The 18,660-nt window shown below is 35.7% G+C and overlaps 1 protein-coding gene across 2 annotated transcripts in view; it reads left to right on the top strand.

Moving 5' to 3' along the window:
* Positions 1 to 18,660, top strand: part of PKHD1 (PKHD1 ciliary IPT domain containing fibrocystin/polyductin) — a 770,507-nt gene that overhangs the window by 341,247 nt on the left and 410,600 nt on the right. The window lies entirely within an intron of this gene.

Below are 18,660 nucleotides of genomic sequence, written 5' to 3'. Positions count from 1 at the left end.
TTCTCCTTTTACTCTACATCAATTCCTGGAGTTCATTCTAATTCCCATGGAATTCTTCCACGTTATTATTCCTTCGAACACAATAGTATTCCATCACCAACACATACCACAATTTGTTCAGCCATTCCCCAATCGAAGGACATCCCCTCATTTTCCAATTTTTTGCCACCACAAAGAGAGTACCTAAGAATATTTTTGTACATGTCTTTTTCCTTATTACCTCTTTGGGATACAAACCTAGTAGTGCTATGGCTGGATTGAAGGGCAGACAGTCTTTTAGTGCCCTTTGGGCATAGTTCCAAATTGCCCTCCAGAATGGTTGGATCAATTCACAACTCCACCAGTAATGCATTAATGTCCAGACTTTGCCACATCCCCTCCAGCATTCATTCCTTTTCGTTGCTGCCATGTTAGCCAATCTGCTAAGTGTGAGGTGATACCTCAGAGTTGTTTTGATTTGCATCTCTCTGATGATAAGAGATTTAGAACACTTTTGCATGTGCTTATTAAAAGTTTTGATTTCTTTAACTGAAAATTGCCTATTCATGTCCCTTGTACATTTATCAATTGGAGAATGGCTTGATTTTTTTTGTACAATTGGTTTAGATCTTCATAAATGTGAGTAATTAGACCTTTGTCAGAGGTTTTTGTTATGAAGGTTATTTCCCAATTTGTTGCTTCCCTTCTAATTTTGGTTTCATTGGTTTTGTTTGTATAAAACCTTTTTAATTTGATGTATCAAAAAAGGCATCAGCAACAGGTGGAAAGAACATTTCAGCCAGCTCTTCAACCTACCCTCCTCAGTCGACCAAAGCGCCCTTGACCAGATCCCCCAAAACCGCATCATCAAGCAACTTTACATCCCTCCTTCATTAGAAGAAGTCCAAAAAGCCATTAAACAAATGAGTGCAGGCAAGGCACCTGGTAAAGACGGGATCCCAACTGAGGTGTACAAGGCCTTAAATGGAAAGGCACTCCAGGCATTCCACATAGTGCTGACCAGCATATGGGAAGAGGAAGACATGCCCTCAGAACTCAGAGATGCCTCTATCGTAGTCCTATACAAGAACAAAGGCACACGAGCAGCCTGTGACAACTACAGAGGCATCTCACTACTCTCCACTGCTGGAAAGATCCTCACCCATGTTATACTCAACAGACTCTTGTCATCTATTTCAGAGCAGAATCTGCCTGAATCACAATGTAGTTTCCAACCAGATTGCAGCACTATTGAAGTGGTCTTCATGGTGAGGCAAATGCAGGAAAAATGCCTTGAGCAAAACCTGAGTCTCTACATTGTCTTCATAGACCTAACTAAGGCATTCGACACAGTAAATGGGGACGCATTGTGGGTGATCCTTAGCAAGCTCGGTTGCCCAGCAAAATTCATCAAACAAGGCTGCATCCTTGCTCCATTGCTATTCAACCTATCCTTCACCCAAGTATTACGACATGCTGTGAAGGATCTAGACCTGGGCGTCTACATCAAATACCGCCTGGATGGCTCACTATTCAACCTTAGCCTCCCAAATGCAAAAACAAAGACAACAGAGAGACTCATCCTGGAAGCTCTCTTCGCAGATGACTGTGCTCTCATGGCCCACCAAGAAAATCATCTCCAAACCATTGTGGACAGGTTCTCCACCGCAACAAAACTGTTTGGCCTGACTATCAGCCTTAGCAAAACAAAGGTGCTGTTCCAACCTGCACCAGGGAGGCCAACTAACCAGCTGTGCATAACTATCAACGGCACACAGCTTTCTAACGTCAACACTTTCAAGTACCTGGGCAGCACCATCGCCAACGATGGGTCCCTAGACCATGAGATCCATGCCAGGATCCAAAAAGCCAGCCAGGCACTCGGGTGGCTGCACTGTAAAGTCTTCCAACACAGCGGTGTAAGCACTGCAACGAAGCTCAAAGTGTATAACATAGTAGTACCAGAAGCACATGAAACAGTTGGAGCAATTCCTCCAATGCTCTCTCTGGTCAATCATGAGGATCCAATGGCAGGACCATATCACCAACCAGGAAGTCCTCGACAGAGCCAACTCGACCAGCATCGAAGTCATGGTCCTCAAAAGCCAGCTACGATGGTCTGGACATGTCATCCGCATGGACCCACAGCGAATACCAAGACAGGTATTCTATGGTGAACTGTCAGCTGGACTCAGGAAACAAGCTCGACCAAAGAAAAGATTCAAGGATCAGCTAAAGTCAAACTTGAAGTGGGCTGGCATTACACCAAAGCAACTAGAACTCACTGCCTCTGTCAGAAGCAACTGCCATACCCACATTAACCAAGCCGCCACCACCTTTGAAGATGAATGACGTCGACATCTTGCCGCTGTGCGTGAATGCCGACACCAGGCCACAACCTCATCTCCTGTAACAACTGGCGTTCCATGCCCCATGTGCCACAAACTTTGCGCCTCATTCTTTGGACTTCAAAGCCACATGAGGGTACGTCAATAGATGATAATTCACAAAGACAATAGTCATTCTTGGCATCTGAGAGACTACTACTAATAATCAAAATTATTGATTTTACATTTTGTGATTTTTTTCTAGCTCTTGCTTAGTTTTAAAGTCTTTCCTTTCCTAATGATCTGACATGTATACTATTCTGTCTTCACCCAATTTACTTATAGTTTCCTTCTTTATATACAAGTCATTCACCCATTCTGAGTTTGTCTTGGTGTAGGGTGAGATGTTGATCCAAACCTAATCTCTCCCATACTATCTTCCAATTTTCTCAGCAGTTTTTATCAAATAGTGGGTTTTGGTCCCAAAAGCTGGGATCTTTGGGCTTATCACAGATTTTCTTGCTGAGGTCACTTACCCCAAGTCTATTCCACTGATTCTCCTTTCTGTCTCTTAGCCAATACCAAATTGTTTTGATGGTCACAGCTTTATAGTATAGTTTGATATCTGGGACTGCAAGGCCTCCTTCCTTCACTTTTTTCCCCATAATTTCCCTGGATATCCTTGATCTTTTGTTCTTCCAAATGACCTTTGTTATAGTTTTTTTCTAATTCAGTAAAAAAGTTTTTTGGTAGTTCAATGGGTATGTTTGCTGATGGTTTTACATATATACTCTTTATTATTTTTAGGAAAGGCCCTTCTATTGCTATGCTTTCTATTGTTTTCAATAGGAATGAGTGTTGTATTTTGTCAAAGGTTTTTTCTGCATCTATTGAGATCATCATGTGATTTTTGTTAGTTTACTTTTTGATATGGCCAGTCATGTGGATGGTTTTCCTAATATTGAACCATCCTTACATTCCTGGTATAAATCCCACCTGATCATAATGCATAACCCTTGTGATCACTTACTGTAGTCTTTTTGCTAGTATTCTATCTAAAATTTTTGCATCTGTGTTCATTAGGGTGATTACTCTATAGTCTTCTTTCTCTGTTTTTGACCTGCCTGGCTTTGGAATCAGTACTATATTTGTGTCATAAAAGGAATTTGGTAGAACTCCTTCTTTCCTTGCTCTGTCAAATAGTTAGCATAGTATTGGAATTAGTTGTTCTTTGAATGTTTGATAGAATTCATTTGTGAATCCATTTGGTCCTGGGGATTTTTTCTTAGGGAGTTCTTTGATGACTTGTTTAATGTCTTTTTCTGATATGGGATTAGGTATTCTATTTCTTCTCTTGTTAATATAGGAAATTTATATTTTTGGAAATATTCATCCATATTACCTAGATTTCTATATTTATTGCCATATAATTAGGCATAATAGTTTTTAAAGATTGCCTCAATTTCCTCTTTATTAGAGGTGAGGTCTCCCTTTTCATCTTGGATTTGGTTTTCTTCTTTCCTTTTTAAATTAGATTGACCAGTACTTTTTCTATTTTATTTGTTTTAACAAAGTATCATATTCTAGTCTGATTTGTTACTTCAATAGTTCTTTTACTTGTGATTTTATTAATTCCTCCTTTAATTTTTAGGATCTCTAATTTAGTTTTCATCTGACGATTTTTAATTTGTTCACTTTCTAGTTTTTTAGTTTGCATTCCCAATTCATTGTTCTTTGCCCTCTCTAATTTGTTAATATATGAGCTCAAGGATATAAATTTCCCCCTGACTACTGCTTTGACCCCATAGATTTTGATAGAATGTCTCATCATTATCATTTTCTTTAATGGAATTATTGTTTCTATGATTTGTTCTTTAACTAACCTATTTTGGAGAATCATATTACTTAATTTCCAATTAATTTTTGATTTGCCTCTCCATGTACCCTTACTAATTATTATTTATTGCATTATTATCTGAAAAGGTTGCATTCATTATTCTACTCTTTTGCACTTGTTTGCAAAAATTTTTGCCCTAGTACATGGTTGATCTTTGTGAATGTACCATGTGTTGCTGAAAAGAAGGTGTATTTCTTTATGTTTCTATTTATTTTTCTCCACATGTCTACTAACTCTAATTTTTCTAAGATTTCATTCACATGTCTTACCTCTTTCTTATTTATTTTTTGTTTGGTTTATCTAGATCTGATAGGGGAAGTTTCAGTCTCTTACTAGTATAGTTTTACTATGGATTTCATCCTTGAGCTCCACTAGTCTCTCTTTTAGAAATTAGGATGCTATAAAATTTGGTACCTACATGTTGAGTACTGATTTTTTCCTTATTGTCTGTAGTGCCTTTTGTCAGGATGTAATTGCTTTCCCTATCTCTTTTAACTAGATCTATTTTTACTTTGACTTTTTAGATATCATGACTAAGACTCCTGCCTTCTTTTTCTCAGTTGATGCCCAATAAATTTTGCTCCATCCTTTAACTTTTACCCTGTGAATGTCTACTTGCCTCAAGTGTGTTTCTTGTAGCCAACATATGGTAGGATTTTGGTTTTTAATCCACTCTGCTATTTGCTTGTGTTTTATGGGTGATTTCATTCCATTCACATTCAGAGTTATACTTTCCCCCTGTGGATTCCCCAACATTTTGATTTCCTCTCCTAGTCCTGACCTTTTTTCTTTCAAGATTTCCCTCTATACCAGTGTTATTGTTTTAATCAATTCCCCTATTTCCCACTCTTCTTTTACTTCCCTTTCTCCCCCCCCTTCTTATTCCCCTCTTATTTCCTTCATGGTCTTATTAAATTACCCCCCCCCACCCTTTTCCTCCCTTGTATTGCTTCCCTTCCCACAAGTCTATTTGTTACTGTTCTACTTCTCTATAGGGCACAAATCCATTCTCTGCTCCGATGGATCTGATTGTTCTTCCCTCTTAGACTTAATTTCAATGCATGTAAGAATTAAGTATTTTCTATCTTCAATCTCTTTACCCTTCCAGTGTATTGGTGTTCTCTCCTGCTCCCACTATGCACTTCTTTATGAAATATAAATTTATCCCATTTTGACTCTTTCCCCATTTCTCTTAGTATTAACCTCTTTTTTTACCTCTAGTTTTATATATATATATATATATATATATATATATATATATATATATTTATATATTTATACATACTGTTGAAGTAATGGATTTGGGATGGTTTTAGGGTTTTAGGGAAAGGATAACAGATGATAACAACTCTCTCTCTCTCTCTCTCTCTCTCTCTCTCTCTATATATATATATATATATATATATATATAAGCAGGGCATATTTAATTTAAAAGAGTAAAAGAAATTAGGAGGTGTTAGGAGTGTCTACTAATAATGATAACCCACCCAAGTAATAAATAAAATAAACTTAATGTAACTAAACTAAACTAAACTAAAATTTCTAAGGGGTTATCACTATCCACAGGGCCATATTCTCCAAACTCCAGGTGGTAGGGTCAGCCAGCAGGATCAAGTTGTAGTGTCCTCACAAGGTCCAAACAGGGAGAAAGTTCTTACCATTCACAATGTTCACCACTGTGAAGAGAAACATTCACTCAAACTTTTGATAATCCAAAAGTCCATGGCAGCTCCTCAATTGGTTCTTCAGAGAGACAACTAGGCACACCTTCAAGTCTGACTAGCTTCAGAGAGAGATATTTCCAACTGCCTTAGAATCCTGACCCAGCCAAAACTGTGGAATCTTGATCTTGCAAGCTGCTAGCTTGCATTGCTATGCCCTGGTAGAAATACTTTCCTACAATACATACATACATACATACATATATATATATATATATATATATATATATATATATATATATCTTGACATTTCATCATATACAGTTTTTCACTATTCCCTCTAAGTATAATTCTTATAGCTATCTAGGTGATAATAACAATTTTAAGACTTACCAATATTATCTTTTCTTATATGAGTACAAATAATTTGGACTTATTGGGTCCATTAAAAAAAGTTGTTTTTTCCCCTTTCATTTTCCCTTTTTCCCTTTCTTTTATCTTTTGGTGATTCCCTTGAGTTCTGTGTTTGGGCATCAGATTTTCTGTTTAAGTCTGGTCTTTTTTTATGAATGCTTGGAAGTATTTTATTTTAGCTGGGTACTTGATTCTTGGTTGTGGACTCAGTTCCCTTGCTTTCTTGGAATATCATATTCCATGTCTTCTAGTCCTTCACTGTAGATGCAGCCAGATCCTCTGTTATCCTAACTGTGGTTCTGTGGTATCTTAATGACTTCTTTTTAGCAGCTTGTAATATTTTTTCCTTGGTCTGGTAGTTCTTGAATTTGGCTATAACATTTCTGGGGTTGTCAATTCAGAATTAAATACAGGAGGTGCTCTGTGGATTCTTTCAATCTCTACTTTTCATTCTTGGTCAAGAATGGGCAGTTTTCTTGGATAATTTACTATAGAATGATGTCCAGGCTTTTCCTTTTGTCATGCTCTTCCATTAGCCCAATAATTCTTAAATTATTTCACCTGGCTCTGTTTTCAAGGTCTGTCATTTTGTGAATGAGGTGTTTCATATTTTTCTCAATTTTATTATTCTTTTGATTTTGTTTTATAGATTCTTGTTGCCTTGTGAAGTCATTTGCTTCTAGTTGTTGGATTTTAGTTTTTAAAGACTGAATTTCCTCCATGGCTGTTTTTTCATCCTTCTCCTGTTTTTTCATCTTCTTTGCCTCATTTTCAAGCTGGTTAATTTTGGTTTTCAAGACATTGTTTTCTCATTTTAGTTCAAGTGCCTCTTTTTCAGATGACTTATCTTGCTTTTTCAGTTCTTTTCCCAGTTCTCTTCAGTCTCTCTTAATTGTTTTTTGAATTGTATTTTGAGTTTTTCCAAATTCTGTGTCCAAGTCACTGGAGTTTCTATGATTTTGCTTGGTGTTCCTTGGTCCTCTTTTGTTCCATTTGCTCTTTGTTCATTGCCTGGATAGAAGTTGTTGATTTTAATTTCTTTTTTCTTTTTCTTTTGTTTACTCATATTTTCTCCTTCTTTCCCTATAATGGCCTATAATCTTGCTCCTTTGATTATGTTCTGAATCTGTGGTTTTGGGCTATTCTTTCCTGATGGGGTTTCTTCTGTGCTCTGCTGATTGGTCAGGTTACATTGATGATATTGATGAGTCCTGATTTCAGATCTTCCTCAGCTGGCAGCAGAAGCTGAAAAGGAGCTGGGCTCAAGTTTGTAACCTTTATTGGCTGCAGCCTTCACCCTTGGAGCTTAGTCAGCAAGGCTCTCAGAGCAGTCTAGGGAAGGGTGTTGGAGCTTGAGCTTCTCTGTCCTCTGAAGCCCTATTGATAAGATTCAGCCAGGTTGGAGTTGATCTGCAAAGCTGGATGTGCCCTGAGGCCAAAACCTCCTGAGAAGGGGGGAGGGTAAGATGAAGTATCTTGACTGAAACTAGGCTGCCTTATCTGCTGCCTTCTCTTTGCTTTCCCTCTAGCTGCCTCCCTGCCACCTGTGTTTAATGCCCTGAACCTGGCACAACTGTGCCAGCAAAGTAATCCCTCTGCACCATTGCCCTTGCCAGCCCAGAGATTCCAGCAACCACTTGATGTTCAGCACTGTAGGTGGGAGACGGGTCCTGGGACCTACCTTCTTCCTTCCCCTTAATCCCAAGTCTTCTAGAATTCAGGTTTTTTTGGGTGGTCATACCTTTTAAGTTGAGTCCAGCAGGAGGGTTCCTTAATTCTGTCGTGTTTTTAGATTTGGTTTTCAGTCCCCTTGAAGCATTGTGTTTTTGATTGGTGAGGAAGAATTCTGCAGAGGTCTGAAGTTTTGCTGCCTATAAGCTGCCATCTAGACCACCTCTGCACAGTTGTTTTGAAGATCTAATGAGATAATATTTGCAAAGTGCTTCGAGTATCTTAAGTTGTGTGAGTGCTAGTTATTATTAAAACCAAGGAGGCTAAATTTCAGAATAAGCTGAAGAAATAAGATTGAGGATATGAGACTAGAGCAACAGTATTTCTGGTAATTTGAAAAAATATGATTAATGAATTGTTGTTGAGCTAATTAAAAACAACAACAACAACAATAAAAATAGAAAAAGTCCCAAAAGAAGCAAATGGGAAAATTCCATTCTGATTTTGAGAAAAAAGGGAGAACTAATTTGACAAGAAAGGGAAAATGATAAATGTTGGAGAGAATGTGGGAAAATTGGGACACTAATACACTGTTGGTAAAGTTGCGAACTGATACAACCATTCTGGAGAGCAATTTGGAACCATGCCCAAAAGGCTATAAGACAATGTATACCTTTTGAGTTAGCATTACTAGCTTTATATTCCTAAGAGATCAAAGAAAGGGGGGGAAAGCTCCATATCCTCAGAAATATTTATAGCAGCTCTGTTTGTGGTTGAAAAGAACTAGAACTAGATACTGAAGATATGCTCAGCAATTGAACAAGTTGAGATATATGATTTCAATGGAATATTGTTATGGCATAATAAATGACAAAGTACAATCCTACAAAAACTTGAAAAGAATTATATGAAGTAAAGCAAAGTGAAGTGAGCAGAATTAGGAGAACATTGTACATAGTAATAACAGATATGTCTGATGATCAGCTGTAAATGATTTAACTATTATCAGCATTACAAGGATCCAAGACAACTCCATAGAACTCATGATGTAAAGGATTATCCATTGCCATAGAAGGAACTTATGGAGTCTGATTGTAGATTGAAGCATACCATTTTAAATTTTATTTCCATTATGAGTTTTTTTCTTATACATCTGATATGTGTCTTCTTTTACAATATGATGAATATGGAAATATGTATTGCATGATAGCCCACATATAACCTATATTATATTATCTGCCATCTTGGGGACAGGGAAGAGATAGGAGAGAACATTGTGTCAGAAAATAATTATTAAAATTATATCTATATGTAATTAGGGAAAATGATTTTTTAAAACGGGAGAAAATTAAAATTTCAAACTCTAGGCTAGTGGGTTAGATATCTATTCCAAGAAAAATCTGAGTATGAAATATTAAAGGGTGGTTCATATCACTATGAGTAAGCCCCATCAAGGTGATCAGATCCACACACTCTTCAGTCTGGAATTCTTCTTATGTGCCAGCCTCTGTCACAAATCTTCCATTTCTTGTCGTTCACATGATACCACCCTGGCCCATGCCAGTAACTTACCTTCTATGTCTATTCTAATCTATCTATGTTACTTATTGTTCCCATCTAACCCCCCCTTCCAAAATAATAAATTTTATCCTAACCTGTCTATTTGCTAATCTAAGTTCCTATCTTATGCCAAGACTGAATTGTGGGAAGAGGGTTAAGATTATGTGCCAACAAAGTTTTACAATATAACAATTTCTAAATATAAAGGTCATTCCTATTGCAATCAATATAAAATTTAACTCTCAACTAAACTTAAACTATACTATGCCTTATGCAATACTAATTCCAATGTAACAATTCATAACAACCATATGCATATATATTAAGTTGTATCAATTGAAATCTGGTTTATTCTGTCCCTGTTACCTCTCTAGTTAAAACATTCCCTTTTCCACCATAAAAACTCTGTCCCTGTCTGTTAGTGGTTAGTATGTTAACTCCTTCCTTTCTATCTATATTAGTGGATTAGATCATTAGTATGTTATATATGTACATGCCTGGGTTTTGCACATGTTTACATATGTTACATGTTATTTATACACATATATACATCCTCTGGTACTAGAGATCTATTTATAAATATACAATTTATGGGCTGTCCTTGTTTATGGCACAGTCCTTATATCAGTGTGAAATTTGTTCATGTTCTAGATATGTCTTGCTGGATGCATACTTACTCCTCTTCAGGAAATCCTCTTCTCATGTTGCCTGAAGATTTATCCTTCATTCTTCCTGTGTTGATTCTTATGTGTATGTGGATGCAATTCCCTATATGTTAAATTAATGTGATTGGTGATTAATCTCACTTGACCCATTTTCCTGAAGTTCATTCTCCAAAATGTCTGATTCAAAGTTCTTTCCAGTTGTCAATGTGTATTCCATCCTTTGGTGTAGCTTGAAGTTTACCACAGATCCTTTACAGGATACATACTTGCCTGTTGTCTCACCTTGAAAGATGTTCTTAGGTATCTGGAACTATAGGATCATACATGTGTGTAAGATTAATGGGTGTGTGCATATAAGAGTGAACATATTGATGCATGTAAGTGAAACTTTATACAGGAGGTTTGTGCCATCTTCATGTGTGCGAGTGAGATTTTTTTAATGTAATGAATGTAGCTATTTTTATTAATGTGTGATTTAAGGCAATTATTATATTCCTATGTGGTTGATTGTAGAAGTTAATGATATTTTAGTTTAGGCTTGTGATGGAAATTTGTATATATGTTAACTATCTGTGTTGGGCATTATTCTGTTTTGGTTTCACTGTCTCTGTTCATTATCTCTATTTCTTCCTGTGTATTTTTGTTGGATTCCTGGGCTCTCTGTTTATTAAGGGCAGTTCTTGGGGAGTCTGTGTTTGCATGGATTCTTGGGCTTCCATTAAATTGTTTTCTGGCGTGTTACCATGGGTGTAGTGATGTTTAACATGAGATGCATGAAACCAAGAATCTTTTCCTACTACTTTGATCGATGTAGGAGTGGTGAGAGCTACATCATATGGGCCAATCCACCTGGGCTCTGTGGGTTTGTCTTTGGTAAAATTTTTCATGTATATGTTGTCTCCTGGCCTGATGTTATGTAATGAGAAATATAGTGGGACCCTTTGCACTAGTAGTCCTAGCCTTCTCAGTTCTTCCAGCCTATCTTGTATCTGTGTCAGATAGGTGTGTAACTGGCATTCCCCTCCCAGCATGGAAACATAAGATGGTTTAGCGATCCTTCCTATCCACACTGTCCAATATATCCATGCAGTCCATATAATATCTCATATGGGGAAATATGTAAGTCTCCTCTGGGTTTTGTCCTCAGATAGAACTGTGCAAGTGGAAGAACCTCTGTCCATTTAAGATGAGGTTGAGCACAGAATTTAGCTATCATGGTTTTTAACTCCTTATTCATTATTTCCACCTGTCCTGAACTTTCTGGTCTATATGCATTATGGAAATCGTCCTTTATTCCCAGAGACTTATATACTTGTTGTAAAATGCTAGATGTAAAGTGACTTCCCCTGTTTGAGTCTATGGCGTCTGGAATGCCATATCTAGGAACTATTTCTTTAAGCAATGTTTTTACTACCATGCCAGTGTTTTTCTTTTATGGATATGCTTCTGTCCATCGAGTGAGTCTGTCCACTATGACTAGAACATATTTATACCCTTGGTCTCCAGGCAAGTTAATAAAATCAATCTGCAGACACTGAAAAGGTGTATAATTTAGGGATTGCCCTCCCAATGCCTTGTATTTGAAATGACCTTGATTAAGCTTTCTACAGTTGTCACATGTCTGACACACTCTTAAAGCATTTGTTGATATCCCTGGAGCTTCCCCAAACCGGCGGACCTCATCCAACATGGATTGCACTCTGTAATGACCTCTGGAGTAAATCACATTGCATAGATGGTACAGCCTTTTGGGCAAGATGAACTTTCCTCCTTGTGCTAACCAGATTCCTTTGACTACTCTGGCCCCTATATGTTCTTGCCATGACTGAATCTCCTCTCGGCAATATGCTTGTTTGAGATCATGCTTATCCACCAGAGAGAAATTCAGAACATGGATAGGACCAAATCTTGCGGTGAATCTTGCTGTTATATCTGCCTTGTAATTTCCTAGGGATACCTAGCACTTACCAGAGGAGTGAGCCTTGCAATGGATCACCACCACTTCCTTTGGCAAGTTCACTGCTTCTAAGAGTTGGTTTATAAGGTTCTCGTATGTTGTCCTTTTTCCAGATGTTGTGACAAATCCCCTATTCTTCCAAGTTTGTCCTGTGGCAAATAAAATTCCAAAGGCATAATCTGAAACCATTATGGCTTCAGATTATGCCTTTGGAATTTTATTTTAATATATTAGTATATATAATACTAATATATTAAAATATATATGTTTTAAATAGATATTTTAAACCTTTTGCCTTTGGACTGCACCAGTGCTTCTATGAGGGCTCAGAGCTCAGCTCCTTGAGCACTGACATGACTTGGTAATGATGCGTTCCAGAAGGTCCCGTCCCCTGTCACAACTGCAGCCCCCGTGATTCTTTTGCCTTTGAAACATATGAAGAACCATCTAAATATATCTGAAGGTCAGGATCACTGAGTGGTGTGTCCTTCAGATCTTCTCTGATCTTATGTTCTGTTTCTACCATCTGTGTGCAATCATGTAGCTTTTCTCCCAATTGTAGGTCAGGGATTAATGTGGCTGGATTCAATGGTACACATCTATGTAAAATTAGATTGTCATTTGCCAGCAAATGATTTCATATTGGGATAGCCTTGCAGATGTAAATGCATGCCTACTCTGTTATTTTAGCAATTTTTCTAGCTGGTGTGCAGAGTAAACGGAACTTGCATCCCAGCACTAATTCATTAGCTTTTTTAACCATGAGGGCAGCAGTGGCAACGCTGTACAGACAATGCACCAAGCCTTTTGCCACTGGGTCCAAAGTTGCACTGCAAAATACAATAGGTCTTAAACGCAATACTAGATATTGGGATAGCACTCCAGAAGCTATACCCTTAGCCTCATGGACATATAGATAAATATCTTTGTTATAATTAGGAATGCCAAGGTCTGGAGCTGTTAGGATAGCTTGTTTTAACATGGACAGAGCATGTAGATGTTCTTTTGTGAGCTTCAATGGCACCTCCTCAACCTCATTTTTGGTCAGATCTGTGAGACTCTTGGAAATATGTTAATATCCTGAGATGTAATGATGTGAGAACCCAGTAGTGCCCAGGAATGTCTGACAGATGCTACTAAGCATTAAAGAAATGTTTTAAGGACAGGCTCAGTGAAAAGCTTGATATTTACTTTCAAAGGGTCATTCTAGATAAATTTGAAGAAGTCTATGACTTCTAACCCTAACCCTAACCCTAACCCTAAGCCCTAACCCTTGACTGATAACTTCAATTACAGCAACTTTAAAAGACCTTTTTCTCATCTGCATCAGTGGAGGTGCTTACCTTCTATTGTGAAATCACAAGTTATTGAAAACCCATATTGACAGATAAGGGAAAAATCAAAGGCATAGTTGTGTACCTTGTTTTCAGAAAAATATTTGTCAGGCTTGTATGATAGAATAGTCTTGTAAAAAAGCTAGAGAGATTTAGAATTGGTGAAAATATAGTTAAGTGATTTCATAACTTCTGGAATGACTAGTGGAGTACAATAATATTCTTTCTATTAATGATATTACTATAATGTATAATAACAATATATAATGGCAAAACATATTATGTATAATATTATTTAATAAATTATATAGTAATTAATGTATGATCATTTAATAACAAATACTATATTGTATAATATGCAATATAATAAGATAATAAGCATAATAATAAAATATTTAGTCTTATTATATTAAGCATTTTGAACTATTACTCAAATGATATGCTTATCATATTTTCAGATGACATAAATCTTGGCACAGTGGTTAAGATATTGGATGAAACAAATGAAATCCAAAATTCAATGGGTTGAAACAATGAGTTGAATCCAGTAAGATACAATTTAAGACAGATATGTGAGAAGTGCTGCATTTGTGTTAAAAAAAGATGACAGGTTCTGCCCACTTCATTCTGCATACATTTTCATAAATCTTCACAAATTTCTCTAAAATCATTCCTTTTCATATTTCTCTTATTATTTTTATTCTTCTAAATGTTTACAAATCTAGAAAAAGCAAGCATTTCCATAAATAAAGAAAAAGAAGATATTACACAAATGAAATCACACATCTCCTATATGTTTAATTTACTTTTCTTCATAACTACATAATAGATCCCATCCATGAATGTCCCAACCCCTCCTTGCCCTCCCTACATCAAATAGGATATTGTTATGGAGCCCCACATGTTCATATAAATTGTCTTTCATATTTTATCTTTTGATCCACTTTCTGGAGGCAACATCCTTAGTTTGTCCTTCTAATATTAGTTCTAAAGCTGCATGTAATGGTCTCCTGATTCTATTCATTTCACTGTTAATTATCTCATATAGTTCTTTGCAGGTTTTAAAAAATCAGTTTGCTCTTTGTTTCTAATGGTGCAGTAATATTCCATCACAATCACATATAACAATTTGGTTATTCATTCCCTAACTGATGAGCCTCTCCTCATATTTCCAATTCTTTGCTACTACAAAGAAATTTGCTATAAATGTTTTGGAACAAATGGATTCTTTTCCTCTTTCCTTAAACTCCTTGACAGATAGACCTAGTAATGATATTTCTGGGTCTAAGGATACATACAGTTTTATGACAATCTGGGAATAATTCCAAATTGCTCCCCAAAATGGTTGGATCAATTCACAATTCCACCAACAGTGCATTATTAATGACCCTCTTTTTTCCACATCTCCTCCAACATTTGTCACTTTGCCCTTTTATTACTTTACCCAATCAGGTAGATGTGAGGTGACAACTCAGAGGTGCTTTGGTTTTCATTTCTACAATCAGTAGGGATCTGAAGCCTCTATTCATATACCTATAGTTGACTTTGATTTCTTTGTCTGAATATTATTGTTCATATTGTTTTGCTCATTTATCAATTGGAAGATGGCTCTTATTATTATAAATTTGACAAAGTTAACTATATATTACACATATGAGACCTCTATCGGAGGGTCTATTAAAATTTCCCCCCACATTTTCTGTCTTCTTTCTAATCTTGATAGCATTTATTTTATTCGTACAAAACTTTTTTATTTAATATATTCAAATTATTCATTTTACATTTTCACAATGCTTTTCATCTCTTGTTGACTCATAAAATTCCTCTCCTACCTACCTATAAATCTGATAGCAGGCTCCTGATTCTTTTAATTTACTTATGGTATCTTCTTTTATGTCTAGATCATGTATGTATTTTTATCTTATTTTAGTGAATGGTATAAGATATTGGTCTTTTAATATAGTTTCTGCAAATTTGTTTCTAATTATCCCAGTGATTTTTCCCAAACAATGATTTGTTATCCCCAAATCCTGGCTCTATGGTTTTCTGGTTTTCTCAAATACCACATTACTATAATATTTTGCTGCTATTTATTGTATGTCTGTCCTGTTATACTGTTCTACCTTTTTATTTCTGAGTCACTACTAGATAGTCTTGATAATTAGTGCTTTATAAAACAATTTAAAATCTGGTACTGCTAGACCTCCTTCCTTCACATTTTTTTCCTATTAATTCCTTTGATATTCTTGATCTTTTACTCTTCTAAAATTTTGTTATTATTTTTTCTAACTCAATAAAATATTTTTTTGGTAATTCAATTGGGATGACATTGAATATGTAGATTGCTTTAGGTAGGATTGTCATTTTAACTATATTGGCTCTGTCCATGTATGAACAATTAATATTTCTTCATTTATTTAAATATGACTTTATTTGTGTATAAAGTGCCTTAAAATTATATTCATGTAGTTCCTGGGTTTGTTTTGATAGGTATACTCTTAGGTGTTTTATTCTATCTGAGGTTATTTTAAATGGAGTAAATCTTTTTATCACTTCTTGCAGGACTTTATCAGTAATATAAATAAATGTTTATGATCTAAATGAATTTATTTTATATCAGGCTACTTTGCTAAAGTTAGATATAGTTTCAACTAACTTTTTAGTTGATGTTCTGGGATTTTTACATATGTAATCATGCCATTAGCAAATAGAGATAATTTTATTACCTCTTTGACCATTCTAACTCCTTCTATTTCTTTTTCTTCTCATTGCTATTGCTAGCATTTCTAATACTATGTTAAATAATATTGATGATAATGGGCATCCTTGGTTCACTCCTGATCTTATTGGAAAGGCTTCTGGCTTCTCCTAATTGCAGATAGCTTTTGAAATTCTTTAGTGGCATAATAGTATACCATTATATAAATATATTATAGTTTACTATTCATCTCTTGATTGAGAAGGAGATGGGAACTAAATAAAGAAAATTTTAAACTAATATATTTCCAAAATTTCTAAATATTACATTTAGCATATTATATCTGGCATAATATTAATTTTTCAATATTACAGGGTCAATGTTGGAATTTGGTTTGCCTGATTCTGCATAATTGTAATAAAAGTTCTTTTTCTTTCCTTTTTCTCTCTAGTTTTGGGGATGAGGGAGAGAAAAATGCTTGTTAGCTAAAATAACTTTATTAAAAAGAATAGTCAACTATATATGACTGATGTATCCAGACAGTCCTTGTGAAAAAGGCTTGGGAGTTTTTGTGGACTACAAGCTGAACTAAATCAAAAGAATGATGTGGCAGTTAATAAAATTTGTGGCTACTTATACTTTATTAATGAAAATCTGATGTGAAGAAGGTGGGGGATAGGTGCCTCCGCTGTACTGTGCTCTGTTCAGACCACATCCAGGACACAGACTTCATTTCTGGCTTTCTACTTTGTCAAGCAAGAGTACATGTAACATTGAAGGAACTAGAGATATTTAACCCTGAGAAGAGAAGGCTTAAAGAACAGGACTTGGGACCAATAAATTATTCTTTTAAAATATTTCAAGGTCTTTATTGGAAGTTGAACTTGATGTATTCTGATTGGCTTCACCAAGAAGAACTACCAACAATGGGTAGAAATTGAACAAAAATAGTTTTTAATTTGAAGTGAAGAGGAAAAAATACTAATGATATTATGTAAAAAAATAGCCAAAGGATTGGATTCAAGACCTGACTGTACCACACAGTGCCCCATTAGAAAAATCACAACCTCCAAGTTTGGACTCATTTTCTTCATTGGGCCAGATGACTTCTAGGATTCTTTCAGGGTCAACTATATGATCCTTTCAGATTGCCAAGATGATATTTCTTGGTGATCTTTCTTTGATTTGAGAGGTTTTCAATTAAAGTGATCATTTTTGGGATTTCACCACCATGTCTGTTACCTTCTCCTTTCCAACCCATTTTCCTTCATGGCTTCTTTCTTCTGTTGTGAGTTCTTCCTGGAATTGTCATACTGAGGAAGAGCCTAGACTAACCATCTTCATCCTCTGGATTTTTCCATCAGGTAGACTGTCTTTTTCTTTCCTTATGTTTGAATCATTGCTTAGCATACAGTAAAATAGTAAATACCCTCATTTTATAGATGAGGAAAATGAGACATTTGGAGGTTAAGGACTTGATCAAATGCCAAGTATCTTTAGGGACTGATATGTCATTTTCTGAACTTGTATCCACAGCACTTAGCAAAGTGCCTGGTACATGAGTGGAGACAATAAATTCTGGTTCATTAATGAACTTTTCGTGTTCAGGCACAAATTGAGTTAAATCACTTAATAATTAATCCCTCCCAACTCTGATATTCTGTAGTTCTAGATGAAATCTAATTCTTTTTTAAATGACTCTAACCCTACAAGTGAAAAAAAATGCAGGGACATGGAGAAGAAAGTCTGGAAAGCAGCCTAAGGCATACTTTAGCAGAAAGAAGTTAAAGTCACAGGTAAGATTAGAGCACGAAAGAATAGCTGAAGAAAATCTGCAGAGGATTTGAACTTAGAAAGCTATCAGACCACCTAAGATATCTGAGAGTTAAAGTTTCTTTATGAAAGAGAAGACTAAAATTAATAATAATTTATTGTTGGGAAAAGGACTTAAGTATATGTACATTTCTTTAAATCTCTGAATTACATGTCTTATTTAGAAGTATTTTGTATTAAATATATACTATTCTATAGAAAATTAAATGTAATGTTCCTGTGCTCTTAGGAAATCCCTTTCTTTTTTGTCTTAGAATTAATATAATATTATAAAGCCAGAAGAGTGGCAAAGGCTAAGCAATTGGCATTAAGTGACTTGCTAAAGGTCATACAGCTGGAAAGTATCTGAGGCCAGATTTGAACCAAAGACTTTCTCTCTCCAGATGTGGCTCTTTATTCACTCAGCAACCTAACTCCCTGATTGTGTGTTTTTAAAACTTTTGAAATGAATAGGTTTATAAAGCTCTTTACTTATTATATTGTTTGATCCTCACAACAACTCTGGGAGGTTGGTGATGTTATTATTTACATTGTACAGGTGAAATAAGAGATTTAGTGACTTGCTCAGGATCACTGAGTTAGTAAATATCTGAAGCTCCATTTGAATTTAGGACTCCTGACTCCAAGTTCAGTGCCAAATGAATTATATCAACTATCTGGAAAA

The sequence above is a fragment of the Monodelphis domestica genome, chromosome 2 (genome assembly GCF_027887165.1).
Source record: "Monodelphis domestica isolate mMonDom1 chromosome 2, mMonDom1.pri, whole genome shotgun sequence".
In the NCBI taxonomy this organism is placed as follows: domain Eukaryota; kingdom Metazoa; phylum Chordata; class Mammalia; order Didelphimorphia; family Didelphidae; genus Monodelphis; species Monodelphis domestica.
The sequence above is the reverse complement of the archived record's forward strand: the minus strand, read 5'-3'. Positions and strand labels throughout refer to the sequence as shown.